Here is a 25437-nt window from a genome sequence, read left to right as displayed (position 1 = left end):
TGAAGTACAGTGATAGTGTTGGTTACTGTACTTGTCATTTAGTATTAAAACAAAGGATTTATTATTAAAAAAATTGGCGTGGGGTTCCCCTTAATTTTAGGCTCTAGCGGAGGTTAAGCAGACGGCTGGGGCAGATGTTTGAAGCCTGGGAAGGGGGTAATACCCACGGAGCTTGCCAGGCTACTAATATCAGCCCCCAGCTGAATACATAGCCTTTACTAGCTATTAAAATGGGGGACCCCCCCAAAAAAATGACGTGGGGTCCCCCCTAATTTAATAGCTAGCAAAGGCTAGGCAGACAGCTGGGGGCTGATATTAATAGCCCAGGAAGGGAGCCATGAATATTGGCCCCCTCCCAGGCTAGAAACACCAGCCGTCAGCCGCCCCAGAAATGGCGCATTCATAGGATGCGCCAATTCTGGCACTTAGCCTCGCTCTTCCACGCTGCCCTGGTGCGGTGGCAGGGGGTAATAGGGTTGGGGTTGATGTCAGCTTATAATGCCAGCTGACATCAAGCCCAGGTTAGTAATGGAGAGGCGTCTATAAGACACCCCCATTACTAACCCCATAGTCAAAGTTAAAAAAAACACAAACACCCAGAATAAAGTCCTTTAATTGAAATAAAGACACATTCCTTTATTGTTCTAAATTAAACCATACTTACCGTCACGCCCATTCCAGCTGAAGCCAACGATCTCCTGCAATAAAAGAAAAATAATAAAGCAACCTCATCCTTACCTTTCCATGGTTCCCACGACAGCTTCAGCTCTGCTACATCGAGATGACAGGCTGGACCGCAGCAGAACGCTGCCATCCAGCCTCTCATCCCGCAGACACTGAGAAGCGCAGGCTTGCTTGCGCTGCTCAGCGTCTCTCTGTGACGACATCCAGATGAGCCGAGTTCATGTCCAATGAACTCGGCTCACCTCATGCACATCACTGACAGCGTGGGAAAATTTTAACGGTGTTCGACGGTGTTCTAAGGTGTTCGACGAACCGAACCGAACCCGAACACTACGGGGGTGGCTCAACACTAGTGACAAGTACATATAGTCATGCGAAAAGAAAAGAGGTGGAGGAGTAAAAGGAGGGGGAGACACAGATATAGGCATGTCATGCCCTTCTAAAACCAAAAAAGTGGAAGCCGACAAGGCCAGTCCGTTCCTGCCCGTGCGACCTCTGTGTCGCCGGGTTTGTGCCAGAGCCGGGGTGGACCCTGACGGCCAGCCCGCCTCTCACAATACTGGTGCCTGTCCGCTGGTGGGTCGAGCCCCCCCGCGTGGGGGGGGGGGGAGTAACATCTGCTGAAGAAAGACCATCTTCCAGCCAAACTAAGAGGTCGACTTCTTTTCGTGGACAATGTGATACAATCCCTTTCTTACGGACACGCCCATCGCTACAAATTCCAGATGAGGCACGAAAACAGCAGGTGCTTCAACGAATATCAAGTGCTCCTTCAAGTGGGCTCTCCTCCACCTCAACTTCAACATCACAAATACTCCAGTCCTCAGAGGTGTCACCCCAATCGCACTTGCTTCCTCACAGCTCCCAAGTCTCCAGCTGCCCGTCTGAGTATGGGGTAACACAGATGGTTGAGTCTGCACAGCTGTTTACTCATACTATAGCCTGGGAAATGGAGGTCTTCTCCAGAACTTCTGCTAATCCAGACGAGGAAGTGATCTGCACTGATGCCCAGAATCTTTATAAGTCGGATCCAGGACCAGATGAAGAAGGTTCTGAGCATAATGTAGACCCTCGTTCCCAAACTGTAACTCCTGTTGGTGGAGACAATGATGAAGACGATGATGAGACTGAAATACCGGATTGGAACGACAACTTGACTTTTCGGTCAGGGCAGGAAGAGGTTGGCTCTGTGGACGACGGGTGTGAGAACACACAGGGTGATGATGACGAGGTTGGAGATCCCACTTACTGTCAACCCACAGTCAGCTACTCGATGAGGTCAGCAGAAGAGGTGGAGGAGGATGTGACTAGCCCAGGGGATGGGGATGACTCGGTACCCGGGCCTTTGCCTGGCCTTGGGGATGTCGCGGTGGTCGGCTCCCTGGCCCGTACCCTGGGGTCACTCTTTAAAAGGGTGGAAAATTGTAAATTTTATAAGAGTTCGTGACGCCACCTGTGGTATCTGGTGAGAAGCACCAGCGCTGCAGCAGTCCACTGAGGCCCGTGATAAGGCAGCTCGATGGTACAGCTCCCCACAGGTGGAGCTAGGTCTCAGGGCAGCGTATGCAGGGGGAATGCAGGACAGGCAAGACCCAGCTGGGTCAGAGCAAGAACTGGAACTGACACGGTAGTCACTTCAGTACCTTTTACTGGTGGAAATTCAGGCACATCCCAGAGCACTGTAGGGTGAAGGGTGCATATCAGGATCCTCCCCAATGAGTGGGTGTAGGGCCTCCTGTTTCTTGCCTCTGCATAGTAAGTTTCTGACCTGCCTGGAGCTAGGCCTAACTTTGTCTCTGTCCTGCGCTGGCTGAATTTGTGGTAGGGCCTTCTCTTGGAGTACACGCTCCCAGCTTGCGTGGCCTAAGCGTCTCCTGGCTCTGTTACGTATCAGCTCTTGCGTGATCCTGGGACCTGAAGTCTTCCAGGGGTCTCCGGTTGTCTCTACAGGGGTTATACGGCCCTGTAGACGCGGACCCGGTGTCCGGTATCCGGTATATGTGGTTGGGCCTTCTCTTGAAGTTCACACTCCCAGTATGCGGGGCCTAAGCGTCTCCTGGCTCTGTTACTTATCAGCACCTTAGCGATCCTGGGACTTGTAGTTCTCCAGGGATTCCGGTTATGCCTTACTGGGTCATAGAGATCCCGTTATGCTCGGATCCGGTGTCCGGTAAATTCTTCGGGCTGAGCTGGTTAAGCTCCTCTGCCCCTTATGTACTAACTCGCCACTCACATTCGGCCTACTCGGGCCCTCACTAGGCTATACACACTAACGTCAGCTTGCCGTGTTTCACCGATCTTATGGCGCCGGCACACCTTAAGCTCTAACTGGGCTCCCTGAATCTAGCTAGCAGGAGCCTCGTGCTCCACTGCTGAACTATTAACTGAGTTCTCTAGACTAGACTGAGCTCCACTGCAGACTGACCTCTCTTAGGCTTCTCTACTGCAGGAACTCTTCAGAGGAACTGAACTGCCTAGCTCCACCTTCCCTATTTATATCCCTAATGGGCTCCCTCTGGTGGTCTGAGGTGGAAGGTGGAGATGTGTGAATGTTTATGGGGGCCTCTTGTGGAGGGTTCCATCAATGCACTCTTCTAGGTTCTGTGATACCAAGCGCAGCGGGGCGTCACAGATCCTATTGATGATGAGGTTAGATTGCGCCTTCCTGGACAGAGACGGAGTACTGGAAGCACGTCAACAACTGCATCCTGAACCACAACTCTGCCTCTGACCACAAGTCGTAGTGGCTCTTCAGGTCGCATGGGCTCTAAGCCTTGCATAGCCTGGGCATTTATTCAGATCGATAAGTATGACCCAACTCGTGTTATCTGTAATATTTGTCACCAAAAGCTAAGTAGAGGCCAAAAAATCCATAGTTTGAGTCCTTCATGCATGTAACGTCACATGGATATGAAGCATAAGTTGCAGTGGGAAACTCACTGTGCTACAATGCGGTCTAGCGGGCCGGGCCAACCACTGTCTGCCCCATCTTGTGCATCCGCAGCCTCTTCATCCCCTGTGACTGGGGGGACAGCAGTCACACAAGTTTTTGGACGCAGACTTGCCACCTCTTTACCCGCAACAGCCAGTGTGATTGGCAGGTCGTCAGTTCATTGGGAAGTGGAAACACCTGCTGGTGTTGAGCGCTGTCCGACATCGAGAGCACCACCTTTGGATCAAGGCAACCTAACATGTCCGCCTGCATCTTTCTCACAGACAGGCAGTTTGCCGGGGACACCCTTCTCAACCCCGTCTAAGCACAACAGCCAGCCCTCGGTCCCTCAGATGAGGAATAGTAAAAGACCATTTCCTCCTAGCCATGACAAAGCTGAGAGGTTGAATTTCACCATCTGCAAGCTGTTGGCTACAGAAATGCTGTCTTTCCGCGTGGAGGACACAGAGGATTTTCGAGACCTTATGTCCGTCGCAGTGCCCCAGTACCAGATGCCCATTCGGCACTACTTCTCAAAGAATGGTGTGCCTGCACTCCACCAGCATGTCGCACACAACGTCACAGCTTCTTTGAGAAACTCTGTGTGACAGGGTGCATTTCACCACAGACAGTTGGACGAGTAGGCATGGACAGGGGCATTACATGTCGCTGACTGGGCACTGGGTAACTATGGTGACAGCAGGACAAGGGGCTGCTGTCCAAGTCTTACCGTCCCCACGAGTTGTGCGTCAATCCTCTTTATCTCGAAGTTCCTCCACTGCTTCTGCCTCCTCAACCTCCTCTCGGTCCTCCACCTGCACCAAAAGCCTGTCTGGTAATGCCACCTGCTTTCTAACTGCGCAGAAAGAATCCTGCACACCTACTTACTATGATGGCAGCAGGGCTCAAAGGCATCAGTGTTAACTTTGAAATGTCTGGGAAATGTGAGTCACACAGCTGAGGAGTTGTAGTCAGCTCTGGAGACCCAGTTTCATGAATGGTTGTCTCCACTGCACCTGAAACCAGGGAAGGCCGTGTGCGACAATGCTGCAAACCTGGGTGCGGCCCTTCGCCGGGGCAATGTCACACACGTGCCTTGTATGGCTCACGTGTTGAACCTGGTTGTCCAGCAATTTTTAGCCCACTATCACAGACTAGATGGCCTTCTGCAGATGGCACGGTCGCTGTGTGCTCACTTCCGTCGTTCGCATCCCGTAGCTCAACGACTTACATCTCTACAGAAGTCGTTGGGCCTGCCAGTTCACCGGCTGAAATGCGATGTGCCGACACGGTGGAATTCAACTCTGCACATGTTGCAGCGACTGTGGCAGCACCGACAAGCCCTGGTGCAATATGTTCTGACGTATAGCCTGGGCCAACGAGATGCAGAGGTGGGGCAAATCACGCTGCAGGAGTGGTCTCACAGTTCTAACTTGCCAACCGTGGGACTGTCGAGTCTTCCTCACTCAAGCCGTAACAGTAACACAGTATCTGCTGGTAACAGCAATTTTGTGGAATCGTTTCACCACTTTTTTAGACCATTCTTTGCAAGGCCACAGGAGACAAGAAGTTTGACACATAGTCAACGCCTAGAGAGGATGGTACAGGAGTATCTCCAAGTGAACATCGAAGCCATGACTGTGTCACTGGACCCTTGTTCATTTTGGGATTCCAATCTGGAAAAATGGCCGGAGCTAGCCACTCACTCCTTGGAGATCTTGTCATGCCCTGCAGCCAGCGTTCTCTCTGTGTGTTCAGCGCTGCTGGTGGTGTGCTGACAGATAAGCGCACGCGGCTGTCCACTGAGAATATAGACAGACTCACGTTCATAAAGATGAACAAATCATGGATTCGCAAAGACTTTTCTACCCCTGTGTCTTCCTGGGGAGACTAAAAGCTTGAGGATTTCGTAAAATCTCCTCACCAACCATTTTAAGCAACTGTGGGGCAATTGATGCCACTTAATCCTAGAACGCATGACTTTAAAAATCTACATTTTCACATACCTGGGACCTTTTAGACCCGAGTGCAAATAACATGGAATAACTCAAACTCAACTGACAAACAACTATATACATGTAGAATACCTAGAGTTTCAAAATTCTAACTAAAGTAATCTTGCAGAAAATAGAAAACAATTAACAGGGAGGGCCTGCGAGGCTCCAGGTATGCGTTCTAGGGTTAAGTGGTGTCTGTGCCACAATTTTGGGAAAAAATGGAGACTCTTTTTGGAGTCCCCTTGCTGTGTCTTACGTGATGTTGGCATCGTCAATTCCAGGTGGGTTGGTTCACCTCCCCCCCCCTTTAACTGTAAGAAACTACATACACCATGGCTTGGGTTAACACAGATGGTTGAGTGTGAAGAGCTGTTTACTCAGATTTCTGCTCCAAAGCTTCAGTGTCTGCTAGTCAGCGTAGAATTTTTAACTGCATCTAGCCTAGGCAATACTTTGGGTAGTAGCCCAGCTGCGAAGCAAGCTGCACCGCCTGTGTATCTAATAAGAATTTTTAAATGCATCTAGCCTAGGCAGACTGTGGGGACCCCCAACCAAACCCAGACGCTCAGCCCCTCTACCGCCCCCCTTTCCTTGACAATACAATAATGTAACTCTTACAACTGGATGGGTGAGGATCGGTCACAGCTTTATTAACTCTTTATACTCATTCCATTAGAAAGGCATTTTATTTCTAAAATAATTCAGCTTGTTGCAGCATGCACTCTGACAAGTGGGCCAACAAGTGTAACTCTCCATCATGTCCTTTCTATTTCCAGGCCACGGAGGATCCTGCGTACTCGTATGCAGGACTCTGACCCCCACCCATCACTCTTAACGCTTGTTCCACTCCGTCCTGGAGTCCTGACTAGAGATGAGCGGTGTTCGACTAGAACTGTTCGCCAATCTCAAATTCAAGCTGTTTTGGGTGGTGTTCGAGTTGTTCGACGAACCCGAACGATTTGCAAAAAATTCGGCTGTTCGAGGTTATGTTCGATAACTGTTCGTGCACCAAAAGCGTGTCCTGCATGTCTGGCGCTATTTAGAGCACCAATCATGCAGGGATTGTCTGCCACTCACTGTAATGCCACAGCCATGGTGGTTGTGGCATTACAGTGATTGCCCAAATCGATGGGAACTGTGATTACAGTGAAACATGAAAAGCCGACAATTCAGCAGCGGCATACACCGGTACCCGACAATTTAGAACCGAAAGAATAGAGCTTCACACATAGATTAGATAGATAGAAACATGTCAGTCACATATATATGAAGTACTGTGACAGTGTTGCTTACTGTACTTGTCATTTACTGCAAAGGATTTATTAAAAAAAATAATAGTGTTTTCATGCACCGTCTCTTTAAAAAAGCCGGCCTGCAATTCAGCATCTGTACCCGACAATTTATAACAGACAGAATAGAGCTTCACACATAGATTAGATAGATAGAAACATGTCAGTCACATATATAATAAGTACAGTGATAGTGTTGGTTACTGTACTTGTCATTTAGTATTAAAATAAAGGATTTATTATTAAAAAAAATTGGCGTGGGGGTCCCCGTAATTTTAGTCTCTAGCGGAGGTTAAGCAGACAGCTGGGGCAGATGTTTGAAGCCTGGGAAGGGGGTAATACCCACGGAGCTTCCCAGGCTACTAATATCAGCCCCCAGCTGAATACCTAGCCTTTACTAGCTATTAAAATGGAGGACCCCCCCCCCCAAAAAAAATGACGTGGGGTCCCCCCTAATTTAATAGCTAGCAAAGGCTAGGCAGACAGCTGGGGGCTGATATTAATAGCCCAGGAAGGGAGCCATGAATATTGGCCCCCTCCCAGGCTAGAAACACCAGCCGTCAGCCGCCCCAGAAATGGCGCATCCATAGGATGCGCCAATTCTGGCACTTAGCCTCGCTCTTCCACGCTGCCCTGGTGCGGTGGCAGGGGGTAATAGGGTTGGGGTTGATGTCAGCTTATAATGCCAGCTGACATCAAGCCCAGGTTAGTAATGGAGAGGCGTCTATAAGCCACCCCCATTACTACCCCCATAGTCAAAGTTAAAAGAAAACACAAACACCCAGAATAAAGTCCTTTAATTGAAATAAAGACACATTCCTTTATTGTTCTAAATTAAACCATACTTACCGTCACGCCCATTCCAGCTGAAGCCAACGATCTCCTGCAATAAAAGAAAAATAATAAAGCAACCTCATCCTTACCTTTCCATGGTTCCCACGACAGCTTCAGCTCTGCTACATCGAGATAACAGGCTGGACCACAGCAGAACGCTGCCATCCAGCCTGTCATCCCGCAGACACTGAGAAGCGCAGGCATGCTTGCGCTCCTCAGTGTCTGACTGTGACGGCATCCAGATGAGCCGACAATGAACTCGGCTCACCTCATGTACGTCACTGACAGCGTGGGAGAATTCTCCTGCACTCAGCACTTCAGCGTGAGAATTCTCCCACGCTGTCAGTGACGTGCATGAGGTCAGCTGAGTTCATTGGACATGAATGAGCTCACCTCATGCACGTCACTGACAGCGTGGGAGAATTCTCCTGCACTCAGCGCTTCAGCGTGAGAATTTTCCCACGCTGTCAGTGACGTGCATGAGGTGAGCTCATTCATGTCCAATGAACTCAGCTGACCTCATGTACTTCACTGACAGCGTGGGAGAATTTTCACGCTGAAGTGCTGAGAGCAGGAGAATTCTCCCACGCTGTCAGTGACGTGCATGAGGTGCGCCGAGTTCATTGGACATGAGCTTGTCTCATCTTTATGCCGTCACAGCGAGACACTGAGGAGCGCAAGCATGCCTGCGCTTCTGAGTGTCCGCGGGATGACAGGCTGGATGGCAGCTTTCTGCTGCGGTCCAGACTGTCATCTCGATGTAGCAAAGCTGAAGCTGTCGTGGGAACCATGGAAAGGTAAGGATGAGGTTGCTTAATTATTTTACTTTTATTGCAGAAGACATTGGCTTCAGCTGGAATGGCCGTGACGGTAAGTATGGTTTAATTTAGAACAATAAAGAATTGTGTGTTTATTTCAATTAAAGGACTTTATTCTGGGTGTTGTGTTTTTTTAAATACTTTACTAGCAATTCATGGTGGTCATGTCTAATATTGGCGTGACCCCATGAATTTCGGGCTTAGGGCCAGCTGATAATGCCAAGCTGGCCTTAACCCCTTTATTACCCAGTGAGCCACCGCACCAGGGCCCTGGATGAGTTGGGTACAGCGCCAGAAGATGGCGCTTCTATGAACGCGCCATTTTCTGGGGCGGCTGCGGACTGCAATTTGCAGCGGGTGGGGCCCAGAAAGCTTGGGCCTCCCTGCGCTGCGGATTCCAGCTCCCAGCTGCCTAGTTGTACCTGGCTGGGCACAAAAATAGGGCGAAGCCCCACGCATTTTTTTTTTAAATTATTTCATGAAATTCATGGAATAATTAAGAAAAAAAGGGCTTCCCTATATTGTTGTGTCCAACCAGGTACAAATAGGCAGCTGGTGGTTGGGGGCAGCCCGTCCTTGCCTGCTGTACCTGGCTGGACACAAATATAGTGCGAAGCCCCACGTCAATTTTTTTTAAATTATTTCAGGAAATTCAGGAAATAATGAAAAAAAAATTGATGTGGGGCTTCGCCCTATATTTGTGTCCAGTCAGGTACAGCAGGCAGGAACGGGCTGCTCCCAACCACCAGCTGCCTATTTGTACCTAGCCGGACACAACAATATAGGGAAGCCCTTTTTTTCTTAATTATTCCATAAATTTCATGAATTTAAAAAAAAAATACGTGGAGCTTCGCCCTATTTTTGTGTCCAGCCAGGTACAACTAGGCAGCTGGGGGCTGGAATCTGCAGCGCAGGGAGGCCCAAGCTTTCTGGGCCCCACCCGCTGCAAATTGCAGTCCGCAGCCGCCCCGGAAAATGGCGCGTTCATAGAAGCGCCATCTTCTGGCGCTGTACCCAACTCATCCAGGGCCCTGGTGCGGTGGCTCACTGGGTAATAAAGGGGTTAAGGCCAGCTTGGCATTATCAGCTGGCCCTAAGCCCGAAATTCATGGGGTCACGCCAATATTAGACATGACCACCATGAATTTCTAGTAAAGTATTTAAAAAAAACACAAACACCCAGAAAAAAGTCCTTTAATTGAAATAAACACACAATTCTTTATTGTTCTAAATTAAACCATACTTACCGCCACGCCCATTCCAGCTGAAGCCAATGATCTCCTGCAATAAAAGTAAAATAATAAAGCAACATCATCCTTACCTTTCCATGGCTCCCACGACAGCTTCAGCTCTGCTCTGCTCTGCTCTCCTATGGATGCGCCATTTCTGGGGCGGCTGACGGCTGGTGTTTCTAGCCTGGGAGGGGGCCAATATTCATGGCTCCCTTCCTGGGCTATTAATATCAGCCCCCAGCTGTCTGCCTAGTCTTTGCTAGCTATTAAATTAGGGGGAACCCCACGCCAATTTTTTTTAATAATAAATCCTTTATTTTAATACTAAATGACAAGTACAGTAACCAACACTGTCACTGTACTTATTATATATGTGACTGACATGTTTCTATCTATCTAATCTATGTGTGAAGCTCTATTCTGTCTGTTATAAATTGTCGGGTACAGATGCTGAATTGCCGGCCGGCTTTTTTAAAGAGACGGTGCACGAAAACACTATTATATTTTTTAATAAATCCTTTACACTAAATGACAAGTACAGTAAGCAACACTGACACTGTACTTCATATATATGTGACTGACATGTTTCTATCTATCTAATCTATGTGTGATGCTCTATTCCTTCATGTCTAAATTGTCGGGTACCGGTGTATGCCGCTGCTGAATTGCCGGCTGGCTTTTTTAAAGAAAGCGTCTTCTGAGCAGTTTGTCAGCTTTTGGACACCTTTGAAGGTGTTTTCTATGTGTTCCTATGTGTTTTTGTTTGCCTGCCATTGGTTTTAACGGTGTTCGACGGTGTTCTAAGGTGTTCGACGAACAGTTCGACGAACAGTTCCTCGAACATCCCGGTGTTCGACGAACCGATCCGAACCCGAACACTACGGGGGTGGCTCAACACTAGTCCTGACAGGAATATGTCCAGTCCAATATCCATTAAGTGAACACCATCGGGCCATATGAGGCCTGCTTTATCTCCTTCCAGTTGTCGGTGTCGTATCACTACACCGCCTCTGTCTCTTCTAAATTTTGCCATCCGAATATTTATTACCCGCCTTGTCAGTTCGATGGCCGTGATGCCTCGTGCACCTTGCCATACCACTATCGGCACAATCTCTGACCATACTATAGTTAGTTTTGTGAAAAATTCTCTGAAGCGCTCAGTGTCTAGTTTCATTATTGCCATTAGTTATGCGCTCTTGTGATGACCTAGGTTGTTTCCCCCGGCCAGTATAACTAAGATGTGGCCATAGCAGGCCTCTAATACCTTTCCAGTTGAAATATGTGTTATGAAACTCTAATTTCCTCCCGCCTGGGCGGACTTTCGCCCTTTTTTCTGCCCAATATATATATGAGTGGCCTATCACCCACACTGTTGGCTTAGTGTCACCTGTAAAAGAAACAAACCACGTCAGGATAACAAGTCCGGTCTTATGTATCTCGCCAAGCACGTGGATCGCCATCTCCCTATCCTCTGAACTTCCGTTTCTGACAGTCCTGCTCTTGCTGCTTCCGTGGCCGCACCTATGCGGAATGAGTGTGTCCCATAATCTTTGGGGTTGTTCCCTGCCGATGTTATGCATTTATTAAATATAGCTTGGAACTGGTATCTTGATAATGGCATTGAATCAATGTGTGATAGGAAGAAATTACTTTATGATCTGATGGTTATATATGTTTTTACTACTGTTACCCGACTCAGTGTACCGTTTGTGGGCTGTAGAAGTACCCAAGTTCCCCTGCCCACTGGAACCGTTTTCGATTGGCGTATGCGTAGACGTATTGCATTATTGGCTATGACTACGTCCTGGTGTAATAAGCCTCCACTGGTGGTAATTTTGGATTGAGGGACTAATTCGCTTATGCATAGCGCCCCGAAGAAGGCGATCGCAATTGCAGTAGACAGAAGTGTTGCTTAGAATTGTGAGTGTCATGTTAATGGTGTTAGGGATATGATGTGAGAAATCAGTTTTAGTGACACAGGATGGGACGTCTACACTCCTGACTTGGCTGACCCCTTTTCCACCCTTTTATGGATTGTCTAATGATGAATCTTTGTCACATCTCCCCAATTCAATAGTTGGAAGTGAAATGCTACTCCGGTCAGACACCGCTGCGCTGACGCCCCTTATATGCCCCTCATCATTAGCTGGTGTAGAAATTCTTTGGTGACTTGTCATCTGGCTTGTTCACATTGGTCAAACCGTTTGCCTGCTACTAGTCGAGTCCACTCTTCCCATGCCTTACCGTATGCTTGCCACATCGACGGGGCAACTGACGCTCTGATTAATGGCATCAACTATTCACCACTAGATCCCATAGGGAGGGTGGGCAACTGTTGCCCGATGGGTGGGCGTTGGGGAAGAGCTCTGTGAAAATCTGCCAATTGAATTGTGATAAAGCGTTAGCAGCAGCTTTAGACCCCTCAGCATCGTGGCTAGCGCGGACCCATACATTGTGTTTTAGGCACAGGAATGCTAGCCGGCGTAGTAGGTCAAGCACTGGGAGAGACGATGATGCCATCTTATTAATGCAGTGCGCTAGGCTGGTGTTTTTTGTTATGAAGCGTATATTTTTGTTAGCCAGGCGCCCGACCCATATTTCTATTGCTACCACTATTGGGAAGAAAAATTATTTTCAGGGCTAGATGCAGCTAAAAATTATTATTAATTTCAAAGCTGGTGGAGATTGGTATAGATGGCCTAATACAATGAGTACCACACACTGCTACAAGCCGAAATATTTTTTCAGAGCTAGATGCAGAAAAAAATTATATTGAATTTGCAACCTGCTGGAGGTTAGTATAGAAGGACTAATAGAACAAGTCCCACACACTGCTACAAGCCGAAGCCCAAATATTTTTTCAGAGCTAGATGCAGAAAAAAAATTATTTTGAATTTGCAACCTGCTGGAGGATAGTATAGAAGGACTAATAGAACAAGTCCCACACACTGCTACAAGCCGAAGCCCAAATATTTTTTCAGAGCTAGATGCAGATATAAATTATTTTGAATTTGCAACCTGCTGGAGGTTAGTATAGATGGACTAATAGAACAAGTCCCACACACTGCTACAAGCCGAAGCCCAAATATTTTTTCAGAGCTAGATGCAGATAAAAATTATTTTGAATTTGCAGCCTGCTGAAGGTTAGTATAGATGGACTAATAGAACAAGTCCCACACACTGCTACAAGCTGAAGCCCAAATATTTTTTCAGAGCTAGATGCAGATAAAAATTATTTTGAATTTGCAACCTGCTGGAGGTTAGTATAGATGGACTAATAGAACAAGTCCCACACACTGCTACAAGCCGAAGCCCAAATATTTTTTCAGAGCTAGATGCAGATAAAAATTATTTTGAATTTGCAACCTGCTGGAGGTTAGTATAGATGGACCAAAAGAACAAGTCCCACACACTGCTACAAGCCGAAGCCCAAATATTTTTTCAGAGCAAGATGCATATAAAAAGTATTTTGAATTTGCAACCTGCTGGAGGTTAGTATAGATGGACTAATAGAATGATGCTATGCCCAAAAGGTTTTACTTCACTAGGTGCAGTAAAAAAAATTGTATTCTATACACAGGTGGTGTAGCTTGCAACACATATAGGCTTCTCCACTGACTAACACACACTGCAAGAGGAGAAAAAGGCTTTGCTTTGCTAGATTTAGCCAAATGCTGTGAAGAAAACTTGCACAGCACTGGAACAGACCTGCCTGGCAAAAAGTCATAGGAACTGATGTAACCTAGCCCTGAAAAGGACTGCAATTACAATTAGTCTTTCCTCCCAACCTATCTATTTAAGAGCACAGACCTGCCTGATAAAAGTGATAGGAACTGATGTAATCTAGCCCTGAAAAGGACTGCAATTACTATTAGTCTTTACTCTCAACATGTCTATTTAAGAGCCCAGACCTGTCTGATAAAAGTCGTAGGAAATGATGTAACCTAGTCCTTAAAAGGATTGCAATCACAACTAATCCCTACTCCCAAGCTATCTGTAGATTTGTGCGAAAATTGGCTTCAAATTAACAAAGTATAGCGCACACAGCAACAGCGGTGCCGTCTAACACGCAGCTGCAGCAGTGAGAAAATGGTGGCGATGGGGAAAATGGCTGGGTCTTATAGGGCAAGGACATGTGACATACACTGCCAATGACACATGCCCTTGCTTGTGTGAAAAAAAAGCAGTTCGCTCCATGTGTGCGCTGCTGATAGGCTGACAGATTGCACCTCCCCACTGTAAATGCGGGAAAGAGAAAAAAAAATGGAGATCTTCATTATATCTGCAGAGATCCATTCCCTGCACCTCCCCCCACCCCGCTGTACACTCAAACTGCGTATTAACATTAATTTTCAGCATTACTGAGAAAAAAATCCAGTTATGAATTTGGTGCACGAACAGTTATCGAACATAAACTCGAACAGCCGAATTTTTTTAAAATCGTTCGGGTTCGCCGAACGGCTCGAACACCGCCCAAAACAGCTTGAATTTGAGATTGGCGAACAGTTTGAGTCGAACACCGCTCATCTCTACTAACCAGGATTGTTCACATTGCCCTAAATGAGAGCCTAACACCACCGAAGTGGCATCTATGTCATCAGACTACAAGTAGTTTAAAGCAGACCCATACCTGTCCCACTACAGCCAACCCAGGAGATTCAGACTCAATGGGAAGTGTTTAAATTTAAAAAAATAGGGCATAAGACCACCTTTTTCCGTGGACAACAGATTTGAGATGGTGGAGTTCAACCTCTTAGCTTTGTCATGTGTAGGATGAAGCAATCTTTTACGTGACCACAACAGCCGGATTGAGGGCTGGCTGCAGTGCTGAGAGAGGGCAGAGTACAGTGAAACGGACAAACCGATAGACCGTAAGTGAGGTGCAGGCAGAGATGTTACGGTGGATTGAGAAACGTGTGGTGTGCTCAGAGAAACAGACACAACAGGCATGTTCCCTTCGCTTACAGCTGACGGGCTATCACTCAGCCTAACTTCAGCAGGTATACAGCTGGTTTTGTTGGACACCTGCTGTGACACAACTTGGCATGGTAACAGAGGAGGAGGAAGAAGCAGAAGATGCATTTGATGGGGCAGCTGATGGTTGTTGAGGTGCACTGGTCCGCATTTCAGCACGGTAAGATTCCCAGCGTAAAGAATGTTTGAGCATGTGAACATTCATGCATGTAGTACTCAAATTATTGCAGTTTTTCCCTCTACTGAGTTTTTTATCGCAAAGTGTGCAGATAACGTGAGTTGGCTCATCCTTTGAAGTGACAAAAAAAACATGCTAGGCAACCCTTGCTGCCCCTGCAAGCGGCAAACCCATGACTGCTGCTGGCAAAGGATGCAGTGCTCCTTGTGCTTGCATCACTTTGTGTCTGCATCGTAGGGCGAAATGTAACCTCCTGGTCTTCCTCCTCCACCTCCTCAGAAGCATTACTCTAGGTTTACACCAAGTAGGATCTTCAAACTCGTCATTATCCAATGTGTTATCCCATTCCTCGCCCTCAGCGTGATCCCTCTCCTCTTGTTGCCCTGACAGCGCACTACAGTCCACATGTGCCTCAGGCATCTGAGTCTCATCGGGATCACCTCCCTCCCCTGCGGTTAACATCTGGTGACGAGGGTCAGTAACCTGCTCGGACCCTACTTTGTCCTGCCCCAAATCCAAGCTAAAATAACTTTAGGCATCGGTGCAGATGTTTTCCTCCCCTTGACTCTGACTGTTTGGAGTACACTTCTGATGACTATGGTGTAGAATGGGTAAAGCGTTCTACAGACTTGCCCACCAGTGGTTCGCTACAGTCAGTTGGGCAGTTGGCCAGTTGTAACGCGGGGGGAAGCATGGGTAATTGGGGTGCCACCTCTGTGGACTGTACTGCGTGTGATGTTGAGGTGGATTAAGAAGAGGAGTGTGCACTGGAAGCAGAGCTTGCCATCCAATGGAGCACCTGCTCTTTCTAGGCCTTATCAACAAGGTGTATCGCTGTGAGGCTGCCAAAGAAAGAGAGTGAAGTAAGTTATCCACTGACATAAGTTGTCAGTAGTGATGAGCGAGCACTAAAATCGAGCAAATTGGAAAACTCAGGTGCTCGACCTGAGCAATGAGCCCAATGTAGATCTATGGGAAACTCGAGCATTTTTTCAGGCGGCTCCCCCCGGTTTGCAGAGGGCATAAAAACTGCCCAAATCGATGGGAGTAGTGCTCAAATGACATGGGAAAAGCATGGGGAAGAACCTTGGAAGCATTTCTGACTCCCAGGTCACTGCTGTCAACAACGTTGACTGAGGTATTACGCCACATTTACGGACTCACAATAAAACATACAAAAATAAAACCAAATTGGATTTACCTGGGAAATATGTTAAGAAACATCCTTTCCAGGGTAATGACTTGTATATAAGGCAAAATAAATAACCAAATCAAAAATACTCCTCCACACCTTGAACTATGTTTACTCATAAGCGTGTTTGATGCATTTTTGCACTTTTGCATTGCTTTCAACCAAGACAAATGCATTCACTGGGAAATGTCATTTTAACATTTTACAACCCTATCTGGCCATGTGGTTTGTGACACATCATCAGACACATGCATATAGTGCTGAAAAGACATGGGAAAAGCATGGGGAAGACCCCTGGAAGCATCTCTGACTCCCAGGTCACTGCCTAAAAGTGTGACCATCATAAGTGATCCTTGGCGCATGCGAAGATGCCTCCCGCCATGCACCTGTTGTTGCAGACTTGCAACAAGCACTGCCCACGTCCATGTCCCAGTGCAACGTTAAGTTGTCCCTACCCCATTCCTTGGAATTCAAGCGCAAGTATGCAGCCAGCCTCCCACCCACCCAAAGGCTGCAATACTATACTGCCAAATTTTTGACAGCAGCTTGCACTTGAAATGTGGCCTTTTAGGCTCGTGGAAGCAGATGCTTTTCACAATCTTATGCCGGCGGCGGCCGGGTGTCCATACTCTGTCCCCAGCCGCCACTATTTCTCCCGGTATCGTCTCCGCCTTCCACAAGCCCGGGTCTTACAACATTACCCATGCTCTCCCCAGTGCACTTACTGGGAAGGACCGCTTAACCACAAACACGTGGTCAAATAAATGTGGCCAGGGATGGTATGGAGCCAGTCCACAGCTTTTTTTGCTGAGAGTTGTATTTCTCCACAGCCATATTCTTTACCTTGGTGAAAGGTCTTGGGAAACCATATCTACTCCAGCTGTCATTTCTCCCAGGAAGTCCTTTAAAGCTGCTTTCACTTGAAATGTGGCTTTTTAGGCTCGTGGAGGTGGGAGCTTTTCACAACCTCATGCCGGCGGCGGCCGGGTGTCCATACTCTGTCCCCAGTCACCACTATTTCTCCCGGTATCGTCTCCGCCTTCCACAAGCACGGGTCCCACAACATTACCTGTGCCCTCCCCAGTGCACTTACTGGGAAAGACCGCCTAACCACAAACACATGGTCAAGTGAATGTGGCCATGAATGATACAGAGTCAGTCCACAGCTTTTTTTGCTGAGAGTTGCATTTCACCACAGCCATATTCTTTAGCTTGGTGAAAGAAATTGGGAAACCATATCTATTCAAGATGTCATTTCTCCCAGGAAGTCCTCTAATGCTGCTTTCACTTGAAATGTGGCCTTTTAGGCTCGTGGAGTTGGAAAATTTTCACAACCTCAATCCGGCAGCGCCCGGGTGTCCATACTCGGTGCCCAGCTGCCGCTATTTCTCCCGGTATCATCTCCACCTTCCACAAGCACGGGTCCCAAAACATTACCCGTGCCCTCCCCAGTGCACTTACTGGGAAGGACCGCCTAACCACAAACACATGGTCAAGTGAATGTGGCCCGGGACGGTACGGAGCCAGTCCACAGCTTTTTGTGCTGAGAGTTGTATTTCACAGCAGCCATATTCTTTAGTTTGGTGAAAGGACTAGGAAAACCATATCTACTCCAGCTGTCATTTCTCACAGAAATTCCTCTAAAGCTGCTTGCACTTGAAATGTGGCCATTTAGGCTCGTGGAGGTGGAAGCTTTTCACAACCTCATTCCGGCGGCAGCGGGGTGTCCATACTTGGTCCCAGCCACCACTATTTCTCCTGGTATCGTCTCCACCTTCCACAAGCACGGGTCCCAAAACATTACCCGTGCCCTCCCCAGTGCACTTACTGGGAAGGACCGCTTAACCACAAACACGTGGTCAAGTGAATGTGGCCATGAATGGTATAGAGTCAGTCCACAGATTTTTTTGCTGAGAGTTGTATTTCACCACAGCCATATTCTTTAGCTTGGTGAAAGAAATTGGGAAACCATATCTATTCAAGATGTCATTTCTCCCAGGAAGGTCCTCTAAAGCTGCTTTCACTTGAAACACGTGGACAGGTGATTGTGGCCAGGGATGGTACGGAGCCAATCCACTGTAAAGTACAGCCATAGAGTGTCCGGGAACCTTCCCACACTCTTTTCTTAGCCAGGGCTGCTTCTCGGCAGGGTTGGACGGGCACACCAGAGTACTGGAGACTCCTCCAGTGGGCCCTGGCATCTCCTTCAGGAGAGTTCATAGCACCGATGTGAGACCATGATGATGATAGCAGCCACCATCTGCTTTGTTTTCTGTTAGTTGGAATGCAAGCTCAAGTATGCAGCCAGCCAGCCACCCACCCACAGGCCACAAAACTTAACTGCCAGATTTCTGGGCAGCTGCTGGCACTTGAAATGTGGCCTTTTAGGCTCGTGTAGGTGGAACCTGTCCACAACCTCATGGTGGCGGCCGGGTGTCCATACTCGTTCCCCAGCCGCCACTATTTCTCCCGGTATTGTCTCCGCCTTCAACAAGCATGGGCCCCTGAATATTACTGCTGTTACTTTTCTGTGGGAATCTGCTTGCCTCCTACCAGCCTGGAATATTTACAGTGAACTATGGTATGACACCATGGTATTAGCACTGCCCCCAGTACCAGTAGCGAAGCCATCCCCAATTTCCTTATCAGGAATTTTATTTGGTAGACTAAGTGGCTGCCCAAATACATTAGCTTCTCACAAAGGATCTGACGATAGAGTGGGAGTAGCTGCAAGTTTCTCCAGCCTGTTAGATATCAGAGGGTGAACGGCAGCACGTTGGATCAGTGGTTAGCACTGAAGCCTTGCAGCGCTGGGATCCTGGGTTCAAATCCCAGCAAGGACAACATCTGAAAAGATTTTGTATGTTCTCCCTGTGTTTGCGTTGGTTTCCACCTCAGTTAAAAAGGAACCATAGACTGTCTGGGAACCTTCCCACACACTTTTCTTAGCCAGGACTGCTTCTCGGCAGATTTGGATGGTCCCACCAGAGAAAACTCTGGTGTGCCCTGGCTTCTACCTCAGGAGTGTTCTTGAAAGCGCTAACTTTGCAGCTGCTATGGGGCTCTTGAGCGGAGGAGAAAGGTGAGCCCTCAGAATCAAATCCTCTGGTGGGCACAATGTTTTTCAATCTGAAACAGCTTCTCAGTGGGAGTTGTATTTCACCACAGCCATATTCTTTAGCTCGCTGAAAGGACTGGCATAGAGGGAAACCGTATCTACTCCGGATGTCATTTTTTCATCACCAGATTCCGCCCATTGTCACACATGACCATGCCTGGATGTATGTTCAGAGGTGAGAGACACATATCAGGCTGCTGTGTTACAGCTTTCAACAACTCTTCAGCGCTGGGCGGTTTGCCACCTAAGCATTAAGCATGTTATTTTCAGCACAGCCTGTTGCCACTTGGCCAAGGCAGTGCTGCAGTGCTTTCAGCTTGTGACTGATGTGGTCATTTCGGAGATAGAGGAGGAGGTGCAGGAGTTGAACAATGTGTTTACATTGAGGTTACATTGTCGACTCTGTTTTTTATACTAAAGAAAGATCCTACTGCTTTGTTTTGTTTTAACGTTATTTTTTAAGACAAATGTTATTTTAACATTTTACAACCTTATCTGGCCATGTGGTGTGTGACACATCATCAGACACATCCTGTTTCATTTATGATGGAGGTACTCTGAAAATCACAAAGCCTATTTTTATAGGGACATCAGGAGGCCCTTACTATTCTTAAATGGCCAGCAGTCGGCCTTCGCTATTGTTAGAGAGCCATCAGCCCGCTACGCTTTGTTGTTCCCATTATTAACCAGTGCATCTCCTGTACTGTTATTGCATATGCAGTGACTGCAAGGGCTGCCAAAAATTCGGACGCAACCCAATACACCTTTGAAGAGACATAGAGGAGGGTCTCGTAAAAAAAATGTTCCCATTATAAAGGAGAGTGTCTCTTATAGTGGTAATGCCCATGTTGTGACTGAAAGGGCTGCCAAAATTTAGGAAAAACCCCACTAACAATTTAAAGACACAGAGCAGGGCCACAGTTGTTAGAACCCGCCTGTTAGTTTTTTCTATTTTGTGGTCACGTGACCTGCTGCCTATTTATTCCAGCTCCGCCCTCCTGGCTTTGCTGGACTTCAGTGTTTCTTTGACTCTTAATCTAGCCAGATGCTTTGTGCCTATCTCTATAGCTAGCTTGGTCCTTGGACCTCTAAGTACTTTTTGTCTGTCTCTTTTGCTCCGCTACAACTTCTGCTAGGAGGTGTCCAATTTTGTCCCAGTCCTTAGTACTTTTAGGGACCCCTCCCTTATATCTATAGGCCTGCGTTCAGACTAGCTGAGGACGAAGGCGGGTCTGTTCACAAGGAACAGGTTGCCCGCTGCATCGTAGGGAATCAGCTTAGTCCTATTGTAGGGACAGTTTTCCTTTCTTTCATTAGTTCTTGTAGCAGATCATAACAGTAAGTCCAGCCTAAAACGAAAAAAAAAAAAGCTCTAGGAAAGAAATCTGGAGATCAGCATGGTGCCTGTTCAGGAATTGGCTCAACGCCTGCAGGGATTGTCTCTTGAGGTGGCCGAGCTCCAGCAACACGTGAGTAGCTGTCCTGGAGCGCATTTAGTGGAACCGAAGGTAGGGCTGCCTGATTTTTTTTATGGTAAACAACAAGATTTTTTTTCCTTCAAAAATGCTTGTTTATTATATTTTCATTTGAGACCCAGGTCCTCTGAGAATGAATCACAGCGCATTGGGTTTATCATGTCACCTTTGCGCAAGGAACCACAGGGATGGGCCTTTTCTCTCCAACCTAATGATCCGTGTTTTAGATCAGTGGAAGATTTTTTTTCTGCTATGGGGTTGTTGTATGACGATCCTGATCGAGTCTCATCTGCTGAGACAGAACTGAGACGTTTGAAGCAGGGGTCAGGTGATGTTGAAAATTATTGTACACACTTCAGAAGGTGATCTTCTGAAGTGGAATGGAATAATTCGGCGTTAAAATGTTTGTTTCTTGCTGGTCTAAGTGAATGGGTTAAGGATTTGCTGATTGCTTTCCCTGCACCTGGCACCTTGCAAGAAGCCATGCAATTAGCTATATGTGTGGACAGGAGACTTCATGCCAGGGTTAATGAGGAGAAAACTCCTGCTATGGCAGCTCCTAGTCATCAGAGTGTCTGCTCGGATGACGGAGAACCGATGGAGATTGGGGCGATGTCACTCCGTTCTCAGGAAAAAGACCGCAGGTTTTCCAAGGGATTGTGTTTTTATTGTGGTAAATCTGACCATTTTGTTAAGAACTGTGAGCTTCGGTTAAACAAAGAAAAAAAAAGGTCAGTTACGCCCGTATTGCTTGTTTAAACTCTAAGGGAGTATTTCTTTCAGGGAGTACCTCATTGCAGGAGGAGTTGATTGAATTTCAGGTATTTGTGGATTGTGGTTCAACACTGAACGTGATTGATAAGGGATTTTTGGAAAAACTTAAATTAGAATCCAAACCTTTGTCATCTCCTATTTCTGTGGTTGCTGTTAATAACTAGAGATGAGCGGTGTTCGACTCGAACTGTTCGCCAATCTCAAATTCGAGCTGTTTTGGGCAGTGTTCGAGCCGTTCGGCGAACACGAACGATTTGAAAAAAATTCAGCTGTTATGTTCGATAACTGTAAGTGCACCAAAATCATAACTGAAAATTAATGTTAATACGCAGTTTGAGTGTACAGCGGGGCAGGGGAAGGGGCAGGGGATGGATCTCTGCAGGAATAATGAAAATCTCCATTTTTTTTTCTCTTTCCCGCATTTACAGTGGGGAGGTGCAATCTGTCAGCCTATCAGCAGCGCACACATGGAGCGAAGTGCTTTTTTTCACACAAGCAAGGGCATGTGTCATTGGCAGTGTTTGTCACATGTCCTTGACCTATAAGACCCAGCCATTTTCCCCGTCGCCACCATTTTCTCACTGCTGCAGCTGCGTGTTAAACGGCACCGCTGTTGCTGTGTGCGCTATACCTTGTTAATTTCAAGCCAATTTTCGCACAAATCTACAGATAGCTTGGGAGTAGGGAAGAGTTGTGATTGCAATCCTTTTAAGGACTAGGTTACATCATTTCCTATGACTTTTATCAGGCAGGTCTGTGCTCTTAAATAGATAGGTTGGGAGTAAAGACTAATTGTAATTGCAGTCCTTTTCAGGACTAAGTTACATCAGTTCCTATCAGTTTTTTCCGGCAGGTCTGTGCCAGTGCTGTGCAAGTTTTTTTCACAGCATTTGGCTAAATCTAGCAAAGCAAATCCCTTTTGGCCTATTGCAGTGTGTGTTAGTCAGTGGAGTAGCCTATCTGTGTTGCGAGCTACACCACCTGTGTATAGAATACCAATGTTTTTACTGCACCTAGTGAAGTAAAACCTTTTGGGCATAGCATCATTCTATTAGTCCATCTATACTGACCTCCACCAGGTTGAAAATTCAATATAATATTTTTCTGCATCGAGCTCTGGAAAAATATTTCGGCTTCTAGCAGTGTGTGCGGGTCTTGTTCTATTAGTCCAACTATACTGACCTCCACCAGGTTGCAAACTCAATATAACTTTTATCTGCATCTAGCTCTGAAAAATTATTGGGCTTAGGCTTGTAGCAGTGTGTGGGACTTGTTCTATTAGTCCATTTATACTAACCTCCACCAGGTTGCAAATTCAAAATAATTTTTATCTGCATCTAGCTCTGAAAAAATATTTCGGCTTGTAGCAGTGTGTGGGACTTGTTCTATTAGTCCATCTATACTAACCTCCACCAGGTTGCAAATTCAAAATAATTTTTATCTGCATCTAACCCAGCCAATACTTTTGGGCTAATACCACAGTTTGGCAACTCAGCTCTGCTCGGTTCCCATCCATTGTTTTTTGTGCAAACAACTCCAGAGTTGTCAATTAGTTAACCAACAAAATGAATGGAAAAAGGCCTGCTGCTGGTGGAAAGGGGAATAGGCGTGTTGGGAAGGGAAAAAAAGGTTGTGTCCATGGGGTAGGTGTTAAAGCAACAGTAACATCTGCAGAAGAAAGACCATCTTCCAGCCAAACTAAGATGTCTACTTCTTTTAGCGGACAATGAGATAAGATCCCTTTCTTACGGCCACGCCAATCGCTACAAATTCCAGATGAGGCACAAAAACAGCAGGTGCTTCAACGGATATCAAGTGCTCCTTTAAGTGGGCTCTCCTCCACCTCAACTTCAACATCACAAATACTCCAGTCCTCAAAGGTGTCACCCAAATCGCATTAGCTTCCTCACAGCTCCCAAGTCTCCAGCTGCCCGTCTGAGTATGGGGTAGAACAGATGGTTGAGTTTGCAGAGCTGTTTCCTCATACTATTGCTTGGGAGTCAGAGGTCGGCTCCAGAGCTTCTGTGAACCCCGACGAGGAAATGATCTGCACTTATACCCAGAATCTTTATGAGTCGGATCCTGGACCAGACGCAGAAGGTTTTGATCATAATGTAGACCCTCATTCCCAAACTGTAACTCCTTTTGGTGGAGACAATGATGAAGATGATGATGAGACTCAAATACCTGATTGGAGCGACAACTTGAGTTTTTTGTCAGGGCAGGAAGAGGTTTGCTCTGAGGACGACGGGTGTGATAGCACACAGGGTGATGACGAGGTTGGAGATCCCACTTACTGTCAACCCACAGTCAGCCAGTCGATGAGGTCAGCAGAGGAGGTGGAGGAGGATGCTAGTGATGACGAGGTCAGGTTGCGCCTTCCTGGACAGAGACATAGTACTGGAAGCACGTCAACAACTGCATCCTCAAACACAGCTCTGCCTCTGACCACAAGTCATGGTGGCTCTTCAGAAAGCATGGGTGCTAAGCCTTGCATTGCCTGGGCATTTTTTCAGATCGATAAATATGACCCAACTCGTGTTATCTGTAACATTTGTCAGCAAAAGCTAAGTAGAGGCCAAAAAATACATAGTTTGAGTACTTCATGCATGAACCGGCACATGGATATGAAGCATAAGTTGCAGTGGGAAGCTCACTGTGCTACAATGCGGCCTAGCAAGCCGGGCCAATCACCGTCTGCCACATCTTGAGCATCCACGGCCCCTTCAATCTCTGTGACTGGGGGGACAGCAGTCACACCTGTTTTGGGACGCAGACCTGCCACCTCTTTACCCGCAACAGCCAGCGTGATTGGCAGGTCATTTTCTTTGGAGGTGGAAACACCAGCTTGTGTTCAGCGCTGTCCGACATCGATAGAACCACCTTTGGATTAAGGCAACCTAACATGTCCGCCTGCATCTTCCTCACAGACCGGCAGTTTGCCGGCGACACCCTTCTCAACCCCGTCTAAGCACAACAGCCAGCCCTCGGTCCCTCAGATGTGGACAAGTGAAAGACCATTTCCTCCTAGCCATGAGAAAGCAAAGAGGTTGAATTTCACCATCTGCAAGCTCTTGGCTACAGAAATGCTGCCTTTCCGCCTGATGGACACACAGGATTTTCGAGACCTTATGTCCATCGCAGTGCCCCAGTACCAGATGCCCAGTCGGCACTACTTCTCAAAGAAAGGTGTGCCTGCGCTCCACCAGCATGTCACACACAACATCACCGCTTCTTTGAGAAACTCTGTGTGTGACAGGGTGCATTTCCCCACAGACACTTGGACGAGTAGGCATGGAGAGGGGCGTTACATGTCGCTGACTGGGCACTGGGTAACAATGGTGACAGCAAGACAAGGGGCTGCTGTCCAAGTCTTGACGTCCCAACGAGTTGTGTGTCAATTCTCTTGATCTCGAAGTTCCTCCACTGCTTCTGCCTCCTCAACCTCCTCTCAGTCCTCCACCTTCACGCAAAGCCTGTCTGGTCATGCCACATGCTTTCTAACTGCGCAGAAGGGATAATGCACACCTCCTTACTATGCTGGCAGCAGGGTCCAACATCATCAGGCCGTTTTTACATTGAAATGTCTGGGAAATGTGAGTCACACAGCTGAGGAGTTGTGGTCAGCTCTGGAGAACCAGTTTCATGAATGGTTGTCTCCACTGAACCTGAAACCAAGGAAGGCCGTGTGCGACAATGCTGCAAACCTGGGTGCGGCCCTTCGCTGGGGCAATGTCACACACGTGCCTTGTATGGCTCACGTGTTGAACCTGGTTGTCCAGCAATTTTTAGCCCACTATCCTGGACTAGATGGCCTTCTGCAGAGGGCACGATCGCTGTGTGCTCACTTCCGCCGTATGCATCCCGCAGCTCAGAGACTTACATCTCTACAGAAGTCGTTGGGCCTGCCACTTCACCGGCTAAAATGCGATGTGCCTAT

The sequence above is a fragment of the Phyllobates terribilis genome, unplaced genomic scaffold, assembly GCF_046119375.1.
Source record: "Phyllobates terribilis strain yellow unplaced genomic scaffold, ASM4611937v1 Scaffold_5__5_contigs__length_657084704, whole genome shotgun sequence".
In the NCBI taxonomy this organism is placed as follows: domain Eukaryota; kingdom Metazoa; phylum Chordata; class Amphibia; order Anura; family Dendrobatidae; genus Phyllobates; species Phyllobates terribilis.
Note: the sequence above shows the minus strand (reverse complement) of the source record.